Below are 17,117 nucleotides of genomic sequence, written 5' to 3' on the forward strand. Positions count from 1 at the left end.
ACCTCTTTCCTGGAGCCAGGGGAACCAGACTGTTCCCATGATGCTATCAGCGTGCAGGGCAATCCTTGACCTCTGCCCCCTGGGTGACTTCAGCCTTGGATGTTTCTGCTTCAATTCTGATTCTTAACTGGCAGTCACCTGAGATCATGGATAGAGAGTGCATGGGTGTCTCTGCAAAAGGCATTTGCTGAGTTTCTATCCTGTAACCTGCTTGCCTGCATGTAACCTCTGCAGCCAAGCCATTCTCTTAACAATGTGTCCGTGCTCAGCCTGAAGAGGGTTTCCATGTGCTTACCAGCATAAGGCCTTTTCAGACATGGAAAGGAAGGCGCAAGGTTGCAGTGGCTTTCCTTAGTGACAGGTCCAGAGGCAGAGACCTAACACATCTGATGCAGAAAGTAACTGAAACATGCACTGCTTCTGCAATAGTCAGATTTGGGGTGGCTCCTGAGTTCAGGGTGCCCATCCTCACCACTACCTGTAACAGCAGTAGCGGGGTACGCTAACCACGGGGTACGTGGCTTCCATTTCCCTCCACCCTGCCAGCCTGCCTCCTGCTTCTCTTTGGAGCTCAGAGAAGTCCCCAGGATCAGAGTGAGAGCGAGAGAGTGAGAGTGAGAGTGAAAAGTATTGTGTGAGCACACGTAAACTAAACGCCAGAGGCCGTATCTGACCTGAGAAACGGCTGACACCACCAGAAGGACTTCTATGATCCCAACGCAGGAAAATGTGGAATCTTGCAAAGCACATAGTGTAAATTTGAGTGTGGAGTGAGGGAACTGAATCTAGGGGTGCTTGATTATACAACCTATAAAGTATCACTTATGAATAAATTAATAAACAAATACATTAATCATTAGTATATTAACAGTACCAACATTTTTGTGTGTGTGTGAGGAAGATGAGCCCTGAGCTAACATCCATGCTAATCCTCCTCTTTTTGCTGAGGAAAACCGGCTCTGAGCTAACATCTATTGCCAATCCTCCTTCTTTTTTTCCCCAAAGCCCCAGTAGATAGTTGTATGTCATAGTTGCGCATCCTTCTAGTTGCTGTATGTGGGACGCGGCCTCAGCATGGCTGCAGAAGCGGTGCGTCGGTGTGTGCCCGGGATGCGAACCGGGCCGCCAGTAGCGGAGCACGTGCACTTAACCGCTAAGCCATGAGGCCGGCCCCCAACATTTTTGATATACATCCAAGGGACTACAACTTATGTCAAATTTACTCATCCTTTGAACTTGTCCAATTAACTATCCATATAAAATAAACTTACCAAACATAGATGTGTGGAGTCACCTTCCAACCACGTGTGTCTGCTAACTGGCTGTAAGGCTCCGAGGGAGGTGCTACTCTCTTGTCGCCTCCTTTTGTGAAATGAGGGGGTTGGATAAATACTTTCTAAATCTCTCTGGATTCTAATTCTGTGACTCAAATGTGAAGAAAGTGGTGAAAAGCAAACGGTTAAGGGCTCACGAGTGCTACATCTTTCCAAAGTGATGAAGCCCTCCATCGGGGCAGAGGCCCTGCTTCATACCTCAGCCAACTACAATGTCTCACATTCGCGGAGTTCACATAACACCCAGCACCACCGCGGCCAGCAGTCGCCGAGGGCTGCTCTCTAACAGGCCCTGCGCTGGGCATTTCGCCTGCAGTGGCTCACTGAATCCTCAAAACAACCAAAATAACAGAATTTTGCAGCAACCAATTCTAACACTAATATTATCTAGGAAATAGCTCTCTGAAGACAGACAGCTAAGTCTAATGCACCATATGTCCCTCGAAAAAATGCCTGTCTGATATAGACATCTTTGAGACAATTGGGAAATCTGGATATGGCCTGGGAATTATGTGATGTTAAGAGATCACTGTTCATTCTGATGGGTGAAATTATGGAATGGTGGTTTATGTAAGGATAAGGAAGTGACTAAGGTGTACTTCCTTCTGTATGAATCCATTTACTTGCACAAAGGGAGCTGAAGTGACATACTAAAAAAAACGTGTAATAAAATAAAAACCAATGAAAATAATAAAAATGCAATAAAGTATACGAAAACAAAGAAAATTACAATTAAAACAAAAATCCTAGATTGAAGGAAATACACTTAAGCTTAAAATTTAGCTTTACTGGGATTTACAGTCTTTTCATTTAAAAAACCCAAAGTTTTCCAACATTCTGGTGAGGGAAAATAGCCCAGGATGATGTTCCCCATTGATGATTAAGAAACTGGAAGATGTGGGAAAAGAAAGAATTTGGGGTGTCTCCTGTGGTACTTAGCGACAAGTTACTATCATGACATGCCAGGTATAATCCAAGGGCCTGTAAGGACCATCGCCATGCCAGGGCTGGCACATATCCAGGAGGGAAGACTCTTCCAAATTCTTGTTTGTTAAGGACTGAAAAAGTACTGGCTGATTCTGATCCAGTGATAGCTTATTACAAAGCAAACTCCAGAAACTTTCAAAGAATGACCACCCTTCCCTGAGCACAGCACTAGCTGCTGCCTTGGGTCACCTAGACACTGGCTGTGAGTGCTGAATCTGCTCACTTACCTGACAGTTGTGATGCAGAAGCATCTGCCTTTTGGAACCTGTCTTCAGTTTGATTTGTATTATCCTGAAGGGTAGACCACTTCAGCAACTGGTAGGCTTTTGTTTCTACAGATTTAAAAAAAGGCACAGATAACTGGATATCCACATGCAAAAGAATGAAGTTGGACCCTTACCTTATACCATACACAAAATCAACTCAAAAAGGGTTAAAGACTTAAACATAAGACTGAAAACTATTAAATTCCCAGAAGAAAACATAGGAGAAAAGCTTCAGGACATTGGTTTTGGCAACGATTTCTTGGATATGACACCAAAAGCACAGTCAACAAAATTAAAAATAGACACACAGGACTATCTCAAACTTAACTTTTGCATGTCAAAGGAAACAATCAACAGAGTGAAAAGGCAACCTACACAATGGGAGAAAATAACTGAAATCATATATTTGAAAAGGGGTTAATATCCAGAATATATAAGGAACTTCTACCACTCGACAACAATAACAAAAATCAAATAACCCGATGAAAAATGGGCAAAGTGCTTGAATAGACATTTCTCCATATACAAATGGTCAATAAGCACATGAAAAGATGCTCAAAATCACTAATCACCAGGGAAACGTAAATCAAAACCACAATGAGATATCACCTCACACCCATCAGGATGGCCACTATCAAAAGAACAGAAAATCAGCGTTGTGGAGGATGTGGACAAATCGGAACTCTTGTGCACTGCTGGTGGGTGTAGCTATTAGGGAAAACAGTATGGAGCTTCCTCAACAAATTAAAAATAGAATTACTATATGATCCAGCAATCCACTCTGGGTATATATCCAAAAGAACTAAAAACAGGATCTCAAAGAGTTATTGGCACACCCTTGTTCATCACAGCATTTTCCACAATGGCCAAGAGGTGGAAGCAACCCAAATGTCCATCAATAGTTGAATGGATAAAGAAAATGTGGCATATACATACAATGGAATATTATGCAGCCTTTAAAAAGAAGGAAATCCTGTCACATACTACAGTGTGGATGAACCCTGAGGACCTTATACTAAGCGAAATAAGCCAGTCACAAGAGGCCAAGTACTGTATGATTCCACTCATATGAAGTAACAAAAGTGGTCAAAATCATAGAAACAGAAAGTGGAAAGGTGGTTATTAAGGGCTGGGAAGAAGGGGGAGGGAGTATTAGTGTTTAGTGGGTATAGTGTTTCAGTATTGCAAGATGAAAAAGTTCTAGAGATCTGTTGCACAACACTGTGAATATACTTAACACTACTGAGCTGCACACTTAAAAACAGTTAAGATGGTAAATTTAAAGTTGTGTATTTTTTACCACAATTAAAATAAAAAGTAGAATTTGTCCATGACAATTCAGGTTTCTGCCTGTTGTCCCAGCATAATAATTAATAGAGTTGTCTTTTGTTAATCAAAAGTTTCCTAATTTAGACAATAAATTATATGGTGATGCTACTTAAGAGACATATGAAGCAAATGCAGTGCAATGGCACAGTTTGGCTACTCATCAAAAAACATCAACTGAAAAGATATCTGCTTGGCTCCTGACTGAACACTGATTGGATATATGATATTGCTAAATTGTTATTAACTGCTTTAGGTGTGAAAAAAATACACAGAAACACTGAATTTTCTACTACCTAGAAACAAGTTTCTTGAATTCCTCCTACGATGTTAACACTTTTCAAATGCATGCAAATTAGTTTTTTGAACTGTCCCTTTTTAGAAACTCTGAAAACAAACAAACAAAAAACAATTTAGTTGAACCCAGGTTTCAAGACTCGAAGTCAAGTTGTATGAATGTATTTGAGGTGGCCAAATTCTAGTCGTTATTTTGAGTGGGTCTGTGGATAGGTTCACCTCACAGTAAAACGGTTTCTCTCCAGTCCAGGCCTTGCAGAAGCGGCTACAGGAATGAATCAGAGGACACATAACTGACTGCCTTGGTTGGGCAGCTGCTCCTCTGCAGCTCTCGCTGCCCTGGGCCTCAGGCTTGCACATTTGAGTGTGGGGTCTCTGGGCTGAGTGAGGGGCGGGAAGGTCAGGAAGGGGAGGCGGCAGCAGGATGAGCTGGGGGACCCACCGCTGAGAAAATCTAACCAGGCTCATGGTAGGGACAGAGAAGAGCATCTGCAGGGAGCAAAGCCAGGTGCCCCAGAGGGGTCAGCAGCAGCCTGGGCACCCACAGGACACCCTTACCCTGCAGGACTGTTAACAGTGTCTGCTGTAAGTTAAAGTGGGGAAGACTGTTGGGAAAAACAATAAATAATGATCACGTAAAGAACCTGAGAGACACAACTTTCCCATTACCTCAAGGCTCAAGGATGCCTGGATGAAAGAGAGGCTGGAGAAATAGAGTTTTAGCACAGACATAACAAAACAGCATCCACGTCCACATCTCCAACGTGGCCACAAACAAAAGGAGTCCTGCTGTCAGCACCGGAGGCTGGCAATCACTGCTTTCCTGCTTTTGCTGGTTCAATTTAAGAACTTAACCATGAGCCCCTTATTACTGGATTAAAACTACCGTCACACTGACGAATACAAATGTAACTTATCTTGCCCTACTGAGAATCAATCAAGATAAAAATAAGTACTTAAAATGAGCATCATATTTTGAAATATTAAATGCTATATAGTTAAAATATGTACAGATCAGGGACTCAACTCTGAAAATAATAAATCCTAAGGCAACACTTTTTAACATTGCTGGATTGTGATATTAGTTGGGCAAACCTGAACTAGTATTTTGACAAATTTAATAAAGAAAACACCAGATGTCATGCATGCAGAAGGGGAAAGTACTGTTTTGCATAACTTCTGTATATGTGTTGGGTACTGGCCTAGGACAGAAAGTGTTTCTTGCTGTAAATTAGTCCCACTGTCCTAGGACAGCATCATAACACTCTCCTGTCAGTCCTACTACCTATATTACTTCAGATTTGTGGTAAGGTACTTTTGGGAGAGGAGAAGTATCAATAAAATCAAAGAATTCTAAAAAGGTAAGGAATCACTGTAAAAGAGGTAAAAATGTTCTGTTTTGTTTTTATTCTATAAAGATCAACCAAAAAGTTTTTCAGCTTTTAGGATATAAGTCCAGATCATAATGACCATATGCTATTTCTGCACTCAATTATACTGACTTGGTCAAGGAAAAGAGAGCAAAGATAAAAGTTAAAAAAAAAAAAGAATAGCAAAAGAAAAAAAGAGTAGCTTCTTGGTAAACAAAGGCTCCTGGCAGCTGGAAGCTGGAGTTAGGCTTTCCTCTCATCTATTGTTGTGAGGTAAATCATCTGACTCCAGTGAGCTGGCTCTCCTGCTCCTCAGAAAACACGTGCCTTTTATTTTTAGGAGAAGATTTTCGTGAAAAATATAAAGCTAGTAGTTGTGAGTTAATTTCACATTTGGGAGGATTAAGTATTCTGTCCAAATATAGGACAGTACGGATATTATCACTGGTCTGAGTCTAGCAAAGGAGGAATGTGAAGTGAATTCACATTAGCAGCAAGGGACCATTTTACCACTCTGGAAAAGAAAGGCCATTTCCATGTTCCACACACTTTCCATTCTGGTTTCCTTCTCTTCCTTCCTCTTATTCTTTTTTTTTTAATTGAAGTATAATCGACATACAGCATTATATTAGTTTCAGGTATGCAACATAATGATCCAATATTTGTACATATTGTGAAATGATCACCACAGTTAGTTAACATCAGTCACCATACATAGTTACAAAGTTTCTTTTCTTGTGGGTGAGGAATTGTAGGATCTACCCTTCCCTTGAGATCTTTGTTAACTAAAATTCATTCAAGTGACTTTTCTCCAGGCCCCCAACAGACCATAAAGTAAACTGAGATAATGAACCTTTGAAGTCATAGTATTAGCTCTGTAAATATGACACTACAGTCTCAGATGAATAATTAACCCTCAGAGCAAGGAGAAGAGCTCATGCTAAAGAGGAAATAAGAGAACGCAGCGCCTCAAAAGCGGTGAGGATGTCAGCAGGTTAACCAGGATCATTTAAACCACCTTCAACCTATTCCTGGATAGTACTTTTTTTTTTTTTAAATGTTTATTTATTTATTTATTTTTTTCCCCCAAAGCCCCAGTAGATAGCTGTATGTCATAGATGCAAATCCTTCTAGTTGCTGTAGGTGGGACACGGCCTCAGCACGGCCTGAGAAGCGGTGCGTCAGTGTGCGCCTGGGATCCGAACCTAGGCCGCCAGCAGCGGAGCGCGCGCACTTAACCGCTAAGCCACAGGGCCGGCCCCTGGGTAGTACTTTTACCACACAAAATCAATGGGCTCAAATTTGGTAACAGACAGAAAACAACCATTGCTGACTGACCTTTCATCCTGGGACCATTCCATTAGGACAAACTATACAAAAATTCCCCAAATGCCCATATTTTCTAACAAATTTTGGAAAACTATATCCCAAAATTCTAAGGAACTTGGCTTTAAGATCATAGGAAAAAGTCAGTCATATAGGAGAAGGAGAGATAGAACATTCTTAATTCTATACACATACCCAACTTTTTTCATCTCAGAAAAAGCCTGAGTCCTGGGTAAGTACACTAGTCCCCCAGTTAATCCACCAAACTACTTACTGGTCCAATGAATTGCTATAAAAAGAAGCCTGCAAATACGAAACCCAAAACAGATACATTCTATCTCTAGTGATAAAGTTTCTGATGATGTAGTATATAATACCTGTACCTTTTTGATGAGAGAAGTATTCTTACTAGAAAAATCCATTGTGGGGCCAGCCCGGTGGCGCAAGCGGTTAAGTGCATGCGCTCCGCTGCAGCGGCCCGGGGTTCCCTGGTTTGGATCCCAGGCGCGCACTGACGCACCACTTGTCAAGCCATGCTGTGGCGGCGTCCCATATAAAGTGGAGGAAGATGGCCATGGATGTTAGCCCAGGGCCAGTCTTCCTCAGCAAAAAGAGGAGGATTGGCAGATGTTACCTCAGGGCCGATCTTCCTCACACACACACAAAAAAATCCATTTGGCTTGCCACTCTAATAAATCAAATTTCCCAATGACAGGAACCATGTTGGTTCTTCCATCCACAGTACAAGTACTTTGTACTTGGATGTGCTATTAATAAATATTTCTTGAACATCACTTTAAAGTCAATCAGACTATAAATTAAAATTTTCACCATAAGTAGATAATGAATGGTAAGAGGCAATACATTAAAGGTGCAACGCTGCTCTAAAAGAGAACATATCCCCTCATATACAAGGATGCCCACTTGGCTTTTCACTGTTGCTGGGACTGTTGGAAAGAAAGAGTGATGGCATCACAGTGTAACAGAAAATTCTAGTGGTGCCATGTGGGTTGGGGAGGCAGGCTGTATGGAAGGTCTGCCCCAACGGCCTCCGTGTCATTCCTATGCCCCTAGCCTTGATTTCCTCATTTTTAAAAGGCGAGATCTACCTTAGTTTGTTACGTAGGTTCCTTCCACTCCTAAAAGAGATTTGATGCTATTAGAGTTATTTTTCATTGCAGAATTGGTTTTCAACAGTTTCCATGTTTTCTACACAATTCCACCTAGTACCTCCAATCAATAATAAAAAATTATACATGAGCTTTCATGAGTTGGATATTATAATAAGTGCTCAAAATGTATAACACTGATGTTGTTCCTATTTAACATTAAAGATTCCAGTGTCCTCATATTTACATTCAGAAAAGGAAAGCTGGCTTAGATATACACTTAGAAGAACTTATTAACTCATATTTAATCATATGACAAAAATGACACCATGGCAAGGGATATTAGGATTAAGCAAATTAATTAGATACAAAGTTCCTAGCCTCTAAAGCTGAATTCCTAGTAAGTTTAACCGTTTGTCACCTTCTGTGTTACCACAACTTCAAAATGATTTGTTTTCTTAAAAGGCTGGAGGGTAGGGGTGGGGGGAATGACTTATGAATTAACCAGGGATTGTTTGGATATAATTATAAACTGCAAATCACCATGATTTCAATGATATTCAGACTTTTAAAGCTATTTTATAAAAAAAGAAAAGAAAGCAAATTAGACCTTTGCTAAGAGATTATTTATGAGTAAGGAACTTATACATTCATGACTGAGTGTTCGACAATACATTCCCAGTGGAATGATCTCTAAAAATGTCTATAATTAAAAACAGAATAGTAAAAAAAAATTCAATGGCTTACTCTCTTGTTGGTGAGTTAGTGGAGGATTCTTTTTTTGAATCAGGAGAGCTTAGAGTTTGCAAAATACAATTATGTTTTTCGGTGGATAGGGCACCTCTTTCTTGCTCAGAGTGGATTAATTTTAAGGCCTCTATTCCATCTTCTCCCTCCATCTTGTCACTCGGATCTGGCTGTGGTTCTGGACTCTCTAAAATCAGACCATCTTCACTTACGGCAACTGTGAGGTCACTGCTGCTGCTCAGACTTTCCTCTTCCTGCTGTTGCTGCATTTTCCTGAAGGGCTTCTGTGCCTCGGGGTCCCCGTGAGGAGGATGATCTGGAAGAGGGGATATGAAGAGACTACTGATCACTAAGTGCAGGGAGAAGCGAGGTAAGACGTTCCACCTCACGGAGTGGGATTATTCATCAGTTAAAACATGTAGAAACAATCCATGATTAATTACAGTATTTAAAAACTCATTAAAAATATTTTATTAAATATATTAAAAATATAACAATGAGTTTAAAAATCAGAGAATTCGCTTGTAAGAATATTTCCACATACATATTTAAGAATTCATTAGAATGGAATTTGTTGGCAAAGTCACCACTGTACTTTGTTTTTTGACAAAAGATAAAATTAGAGAGTACACTTTGTTCTTACATAAGACCACTACCACCCAGAAAAACTAAATACCAACAAAAATCAGCCTCTCACCCCACCTGAGAAACCTTCCTGAGCAGAATGCTTCTCTTGAGAACACTTACTTTCAGATGCACAGTATTCTGAGACTGATATCGGAGCGACTGGTAGTCTGGCACTGTCTTCCTTGACTTCAATATGTTCCCGTGTCAGTATTTCTCCCTCTGATGCCCCTGATCTGCTGGAACTGTCACACTTTAAATCAGTGGTTCTGCTCCCTGGACGTAATCTTCCCCGTAACAGGGAATGGAGTTCAGCAGACTTTTTGCTTTCAGATAAATTACTCTTGCCGTGACGTGAGTTGCTTCCTATCTCCAAGCAATGAGTCTGTTCCTCCTCAGACAATGGGCTGGCTGTCACTGGCGTTTTCTCACCAATCTGAAGAGATGTCCTTCCATCTATTTTGTCAGACTTATTTAAGCACTGTGTGCCACTATTAGTGCAGACTACATAGCTGTCTGTCACATCACTGCTCTGGCTGTCTGTCGCTGTGAACGTGGGTCAGGAATTGTTCTGAAGTTCTTCGTGGGTTGGGGAGATTTCTGCTCTGTACTAACATCTCCAGCGCTTGGGATGGCTGACATTTGGCGGCCCATAAAGATTGTTGCTGGTTGATACAATCCTCTTGACACAGCTGTCCCCAAGTTAATCCCTGCCTGCATTGCAACCTGCAGCACCAAAAGAGACGTGAGTTAAATGTATTGTGTATGAACAATTAGGTTGTTTAGGTTGTTTTCAGAAATGAAATGAGGTAAAGGAAGCATGACCATTGAAATCAACAGCTACCATGTTTATAAAACTCATGGCTTCCTACAAAATGAATGAGCAAAAAACTGGTATAGTCCATACTCTTTAATTTTAAAAACAGTGTTGGTTCACAAAGCAAATATTGTCAAGGAACTATGGAATCTATATTTTTCAAAAAGAAATGCATACATTGCACAACTATGTGAATGTACTTAACGCGACTGAATTGTACACTTAAATGTGGTTAAAATGGTAAATTTTATGTTATGTATATTTTAGCACAAGCCAAAAAAAAAAGCTGTGAGTTCTAGCCACTTTCCTCAGAGATGCTCAGATTTGATGGAGCTAGGAAGGTACCTGATGGCAAAAAAAAAAAGGGAGAGGGAGAGAGAGAGATGCATACAAAGGACTACCAGAGGTTTCAAAACTCTATTTCTGGTATTATGTGTAATATAAAAAACCCTCCAATAATCACATTCAAGATTGCATTATAATATTCTGCATATGTGCAAACAGCCATAATTTCTAGTCAACCTCAAATAACAACAACAGTTTTTCCTGAACATCTTCAAATAATTTTAAATACATTTAAAGCAATTTAAATTTACTGGCATGTCTATCAGGAGAATGAACATTGTCTCTTCCTTGAAAAGAGAGAGGGGAGGGGAGAGGTGGAAAAAGAAACAGAAGCAATTGGTTCAGTGGCTTGATCAAGGACACGCAGTGGGAAGCAGAACTGGAAGTAACAACCCTGAAGCCTTGAGGAATTTAAGTGCTTTTCTTCCAAAGAGACCAAAGCATCTCCACATATACAGTAGCATTTAGTTCACAGAGCCCTACAGAATAGATGGGGAGACGTATTTGCACCCCTTTTCTGCATATGGAAAAACTGAGGCCCAAATGTTCAGACAGAAAATGCCATAAACACAGCTGAAACAGAATCAGGTGTTGCTTCTCTTCAAATATACCATCTCTTCTATTCCAAAAAATAAAAGAAACAACTTTGATGTTAAAAACAAATGAACAGAGATGTCAGAGAAAATGGTAGAATAAGAACCTCTCAAAATTCTATGTTTCATAAAAGAAACAGTGACACCGGAAAACATCTTCGACACTGGAAAATAACTTAGAATTCCGGAGATTAACCACAGGCTTGCAGCAATCAGGGGAGCATTTACTCAAGAAAAACAACTGAATCTTGGTAGGAACAGTACACTTTATGGTGCTTTAACTTGTCCTATTCTCATTTCCCACTCTTCAGGTCTGCGGTAACTTTGAAAATCCACAGCCTGTAACCCAGCAGTCTAACAGCTACTGGAAGGAGTGGAAAAGAGATGGAATTCCTTCAACGCCCCATGCTCAGAGAACTGTCATTACGTGACTTATCTGGTGGTTTCCTGGAAGGCTACACTCACAAGACTGTCTTTATTTGACTTGACTTGGAGCTCACACAGTGCAAAAAGCCTTCTCCTTGGGGATATTTGTCAAAAATAATCAGAGACAGGGGCCGGCCCAGTGGCGCAGGCAGTTAAGTGCACGCACTCTGCTGTGGCAGCCCAGGGTTCGCCGGTTCGGATCCCCAGCATGCACTGACGCACTGTTTGTCGAGCCATGCTGTGGCGGCGTCCCATATAAAGTGGAGGAAGATGAGCACGGATGTTAGCTCAGGGCCAGTCTTCCTCAGAAAAAAGAGGAGGATTGGCATCAGATGTTAGCTCAGGGCTGATCTCCCTCACAAAAAAAAAAAAAAAAATCAGAGACAATTGTTTAACATCAAGGCTGTATATAAAAGTTGGGCAGTAGATAACAGTTGGGCAAACAACAGGCTAACCAAAAACCTTAAAAGGAAAAGCTGGTTAACAAGATGTCCATAGGGGGCTTTGAAAAGCTCCAACACACTCCTGGAAATCCAGATGGCCACCTGCACGCTCAGGCCTTGGGCATGCTCAGGAAAAGTCCTGAGAAGGGCCTAAGCTCTCACCTCAGGCTCACCCTGAGGCTCTGTGCAAGCACTTAGCAAAGGTCAAGGTGGAATTGTAAACTGCCTGGATGAGGGCTGAAGGTGTGCCCGAAGACACACTCAAAGCCCCTTGGCAAAGACTGTGAAACTTACTGGTTTTAGGCATTTCAAAAAACTCTGTCTAATCATTAGCTGATCACTAATAAGTGAATAGAACCTTCAGTGACCACACATGACAAAAAAATACTTTACATAATTAGTCCAGAAAGTCAGTAAACAAACAGCAACAACAAACTCTGAGAGGAAGAGAATCAGATGTTCAGAGTTGTCATATTTTATTATTTTCAAATGTCCAAATTGTAACAAAAAATTATGAGACATGAAAAAAAACAAGACAATAAAGCCCATACACAGGAAAAAAAAAAAAAGCAGTCAAAAGAAACTATCCCTGAGGAAGCCCAGATGTTGGACTTACTAGAAAAAGGCTTTAAATTAGCTATTTTAAATACGTTCAAAGAACTAAGGGAAATCATGTCTAAAAAAATAAAGGAAAGTATGAGAACAATGTCCAAAAAGAGATTATCAATAAAGAGATAGAAATTATTAAAAAAAAAAAAAAAAAGAACCAAATAGAAATTCTGCAGTTGAAAAGTACAATCACCAGAATAAAAAATTCACTAGAAGGGTTCAGCAGCAGATATAAATAGGCAGAAGAAAGTATCAACAAACTTGAATATAACTCAATTGAGATTATCAGACTGAGGAAAAGAAAGAAAAAAGAATGAAGGAAAATGAACAGAGAGAGATCTGTGGGACACCATCAAGCATACCAGCATAGGCACAATGAAAGTCCCAGAAGGAGAAGAGAAAGAAAAAGGTGCAGAAAGAAATTCTGAAGAAATAATGGCAAAAACTTCCCAAATTTGACGAAAAACATTAATCTACACTTTAAAGAAACTCAACAAAGTCCAAGTATGATAAACTCAGAGATCCTTACCTAGATACATCATAATCAAACTATTGAAAGCCAAAGAAAAAGAGAGAATCTTGAAAGTGAAAACAGAGGAGTGACTCCTCATATATAAGGGATCCTCAATAAGATTAGCAGTTGATGTCTCATCAGAAACCATGGAAGCCAGCAGGCAGTAGGATAACATACTCAAAGTGCTGAAAGAAAAAGACTGTCAATCAAGAATTCTATATCTACCAAAACTTTCCTTCAAAAATGAAGGAGAAATTGAGGTATCCCTTGCTAAACAAAAACAGAGAAAATTTGTCATTACCATACCCGCCTTACAAGAAATACTACAGGGAATCCCTCAGGCTGAAATGAAAGGACACTACACAGTAACTCACATTCATAGTAAGAAATAAATAGCACTAGTAAGGGTAACTACATTGGGAAATATAAAACAAAGCATAAATATATTTTTTGTTTGTTTGTAACTTCTTCTTCTCCTATATAATTTAAAAGACAAGTGCATCAAGCAGTAATTATAAATCTATGTTGATGAGTAGCATATAAGATATAAAGATATAGTTTGTATTACAATAACATCACAAGGGAGTGGGAAAAGAATGGAGCTATATAGGAGCAAAGTTTTTGTATGCTATTTAAATTAAATTGGTATTAATCCAAACTAGATTATTATAAGCTAAGATATTAATTATGACAGTAGGGTACCCACAGCAAAATAAATGACAGAGATTTAAAATGGTATACTAGAAAATATATATTTAGTGCAAAAGAAGGCAGCATGGAGGATTAAAGGAACAAAAAAAGATATATAGAAAACAAAGAGCAAAATGGCAAATGCAAATCCTACTTTTTCGATAATGACATTAAGTTTAAATGGAATAAATACTACCATTAAGGTAAGAGACTGGTAGAATGGATAAAAAACATGATCCAACTATATGCTGTCTAAAGAGACTCATTTTAGATTCAAAGACACAAAGAGGTTCCAAGCAAAGAGACAGAAAAGGGTATATGAACAAAGCCTCATGGAAAAAATACACTATGCAAACAGTAACCAAAAGAAAGCTAGAGCGGCTATATTAATATCAGACAAAATAGACTTTAAGACACAAAATTGTTACTTGAGACAAAGGACATTTTATAATGATAAAAGGATCAGTTTATGACAAATTTATAACAATGAGAAACAGATATCTATACCTATATCTATATATCTACACATATCTTAACAACAAAGCCCTAAAATACCTGCAGCGAAAACTGAGAGAATTAAAAGGAGAAATAGACAATTCAACAATAGTAGTTGGAGACTTCAATACCCCACATTCAATAATGGATAGAACAACTGGATAGAAGATCAATAAGGAAACAGAGGTCTTGAACAACTATAAACCAATGAGACCCAATAGACATATACAGAAGACTCAACCCACCCAACAGCAGAATACATATTCTTCTCAACTGCACATGGAACATTTTATATGTTAGGCCATAAATGAAGTCTCAATAAATTTAAAGGGATTGAAAGTATGAACTCTGCTGACAATAGAATGAAATTAGAAATCAATAAAGGAAGGAAATTTGGCAAATTCAAAAATATGTGGGAATTTAAAAACACACTCAAATAATTAATGGGTCAAAGAAAAAATCACAAGGGAAATTAGAAGATAGTTTGAGATGAATGAAAAGGAAAACACAACATACCAAAACCTATCAGAAGCAGTGCTTAGACTAGGGAAATTCATAGCTGTATGTGTCTATATCAAAAAAGAAGAAAGAACTCAAATCAGTAACCTAAACTTCCATGTTAAGAAATTAGAAAAAGAAGAGCAAATTAAATCCAAAGCAAGCAGAAGGAAGAAAATTATAAAGATTAGGGCAGAAATAAATGAATTAGAGAAGAGAAAAGCAGTACAGAAAATCAACAAAACCAAAAGTTGATTCTTTGAAAAGATCAACAAATTGAGATACCTTTAGCTAGACTGACCAAATAAATAAATAAATAAATAAATAAATAAATAGAGAGAAGATTTAAATTACTAAGTAAATCAGAAATGAAAATGGGTACTATGTTACCTACCTTACAGATATAAAAAAGATTATAAAGGCATACTAAAAATAATTGTATGCCAACAAATTAGATAACCTAGATGAACTGGACAAACTCTTAGATGGACACACACTAACAAAATCTACTCAAGAAGAAAGAGAAAATCTAAATAGGCTTATAACAAGTTAAGCAATTGAATTAGTAATCAAAAAACTTCCCCTAAAGAAAAGTCCAGGACCAAAGGCTTCACTGGTGAATTCTACCAGACATTTAAAGAATAATTAACACTAATCCTTCATCAACTCTTCCAAAAACAGGTGAGGAAGAAATACTTCTCAACTCATTCTATGAGGCCAGTCCCTAACACTGAAACTAGACAAAGATGTCACAAGAAAATTACAGACCAATATTTCTTATGAATATAGATGTAAAAATTTTCAATAAAATACTAGCAAACCAAATTCAGCAACATATAAAAGGGATTATACACCATGATCAAGGAGGATTTATCCTAGCAATGCAAAGTCGGTTCAACATATGACAATCAAGTAATGTAATATACCATATTAATAGAATAAAAGACAATCCCTCTGAATAATTATCTCCATAGACACAGAAAAAGCATTTGACAAAATCCAACATGTTCATGATAAGCAAAAAACACTCAACAAACTAGGAATAGAAGGGAACTCCCTCAACTTGATAAAATGCATCTAAGAAAAACCCACAGCTAACATCATAGTCAACGGTGAAAGATTGAAAGCTCTCTCCCTATGATTCAGATTAACACAAGAATGTCTGCTCTCATCACTTCTATTTAACACTGTACTGCAGATTCTAGCCAGGAAGTATGACAAGAAAAAGAAACGAAAGGCATCTAAACTGCAAAAGAAAAAGTAGTCACGTGCTGAATAATGATGTTTCAGTCAATGACGGACTGCACATATGACGGTAGTTCCAAAAGACTAGTACCATATAGCCTAGGTGTGTAGTAGGCTATACCACCTAGATTTGTGTAAGTACACTCTATGATGTTCGCACAACACTGAAATTGCCTAACAATGCATTCCTCAAAACATATCCCCATCGTTACGTGACGCATCACTGTAAATCTATCTCTATTTGAAGATAACGTGATCTTATATAAAGGACTCCACAAGGAACAAACAGAGCTAATAAACAAGTTCTGCAAGGTTGTAGGATACAAGATCAATATATAAATAGAAATAATGTACTTCTATACATTAGCAATAAACAATCTGAAATTGACATCAGAAAACAATTTCATTTACAATAGCATCAAAAAGAATAAAATACAACAGAATAAATTTAACAAAGAAGTGCAAGACAAATACACTGAAAACTATAAAACATTGAAGAAAAAAATTAAAGAAGACCTAAACAAATGGAAACACATTCTGTGTACAAGCAATGTAAGACTTAATATTGATAAGACAACAATACTCCTAAACTGATCTACAGATTCAAAGCAATCTCTATCAAAATCCCAGCTGGCATTTTTGCAGAAATTGACAAGCTGATACTAAAATTCATGTGGAAATACAAGGGACCTAGAATAGCCAAAAAAATCTTCCAAAGAAGTGCAAAGTTGGAGGACTCACACTTCCCAATTTCAAAACTTACTACAAAACTAGAGTAATTCTAGTCTGTACTGGTATAAGGACAGACATACAGATGAATGAAACAGAACTGAGAGTCCAGAAATAAATCCATGCATCTAAGTCAATTGATTTTTAAGACATCATCTTTTTAGAGCAATTTTAGGTTCAAGGCTAGAAGGGGCTGGAATTGGTTATTTCCTTTTCTCCACATAGAAGCCTAGGGCCTTCTGGAGTTGGGTATTTCCCTTCCCCTAGATCAGTTAGGTTCTGGTTAAATAGCTTCTCCTGAGGGCAGATACTGCTAAGAACAGAATG

Source organism: Diceros bicornis, unplaced genomic scaffold (genome assembly GCF_020826845.1).
Source record: "Diceros bicornis minor isolate mBicDic1 unplaced genomic scaffold, mDicBic1.mat.cur scaffold_55_ctg1, whole genome shotgun sequence".
Taxonomy (NCBI): domain Eukaryota; kingdom Metazoa; phylum Chordata; class Mammalia; order Perissodactyla; family Rhinocerotidae; genus Diceros; species Diceros bicornis.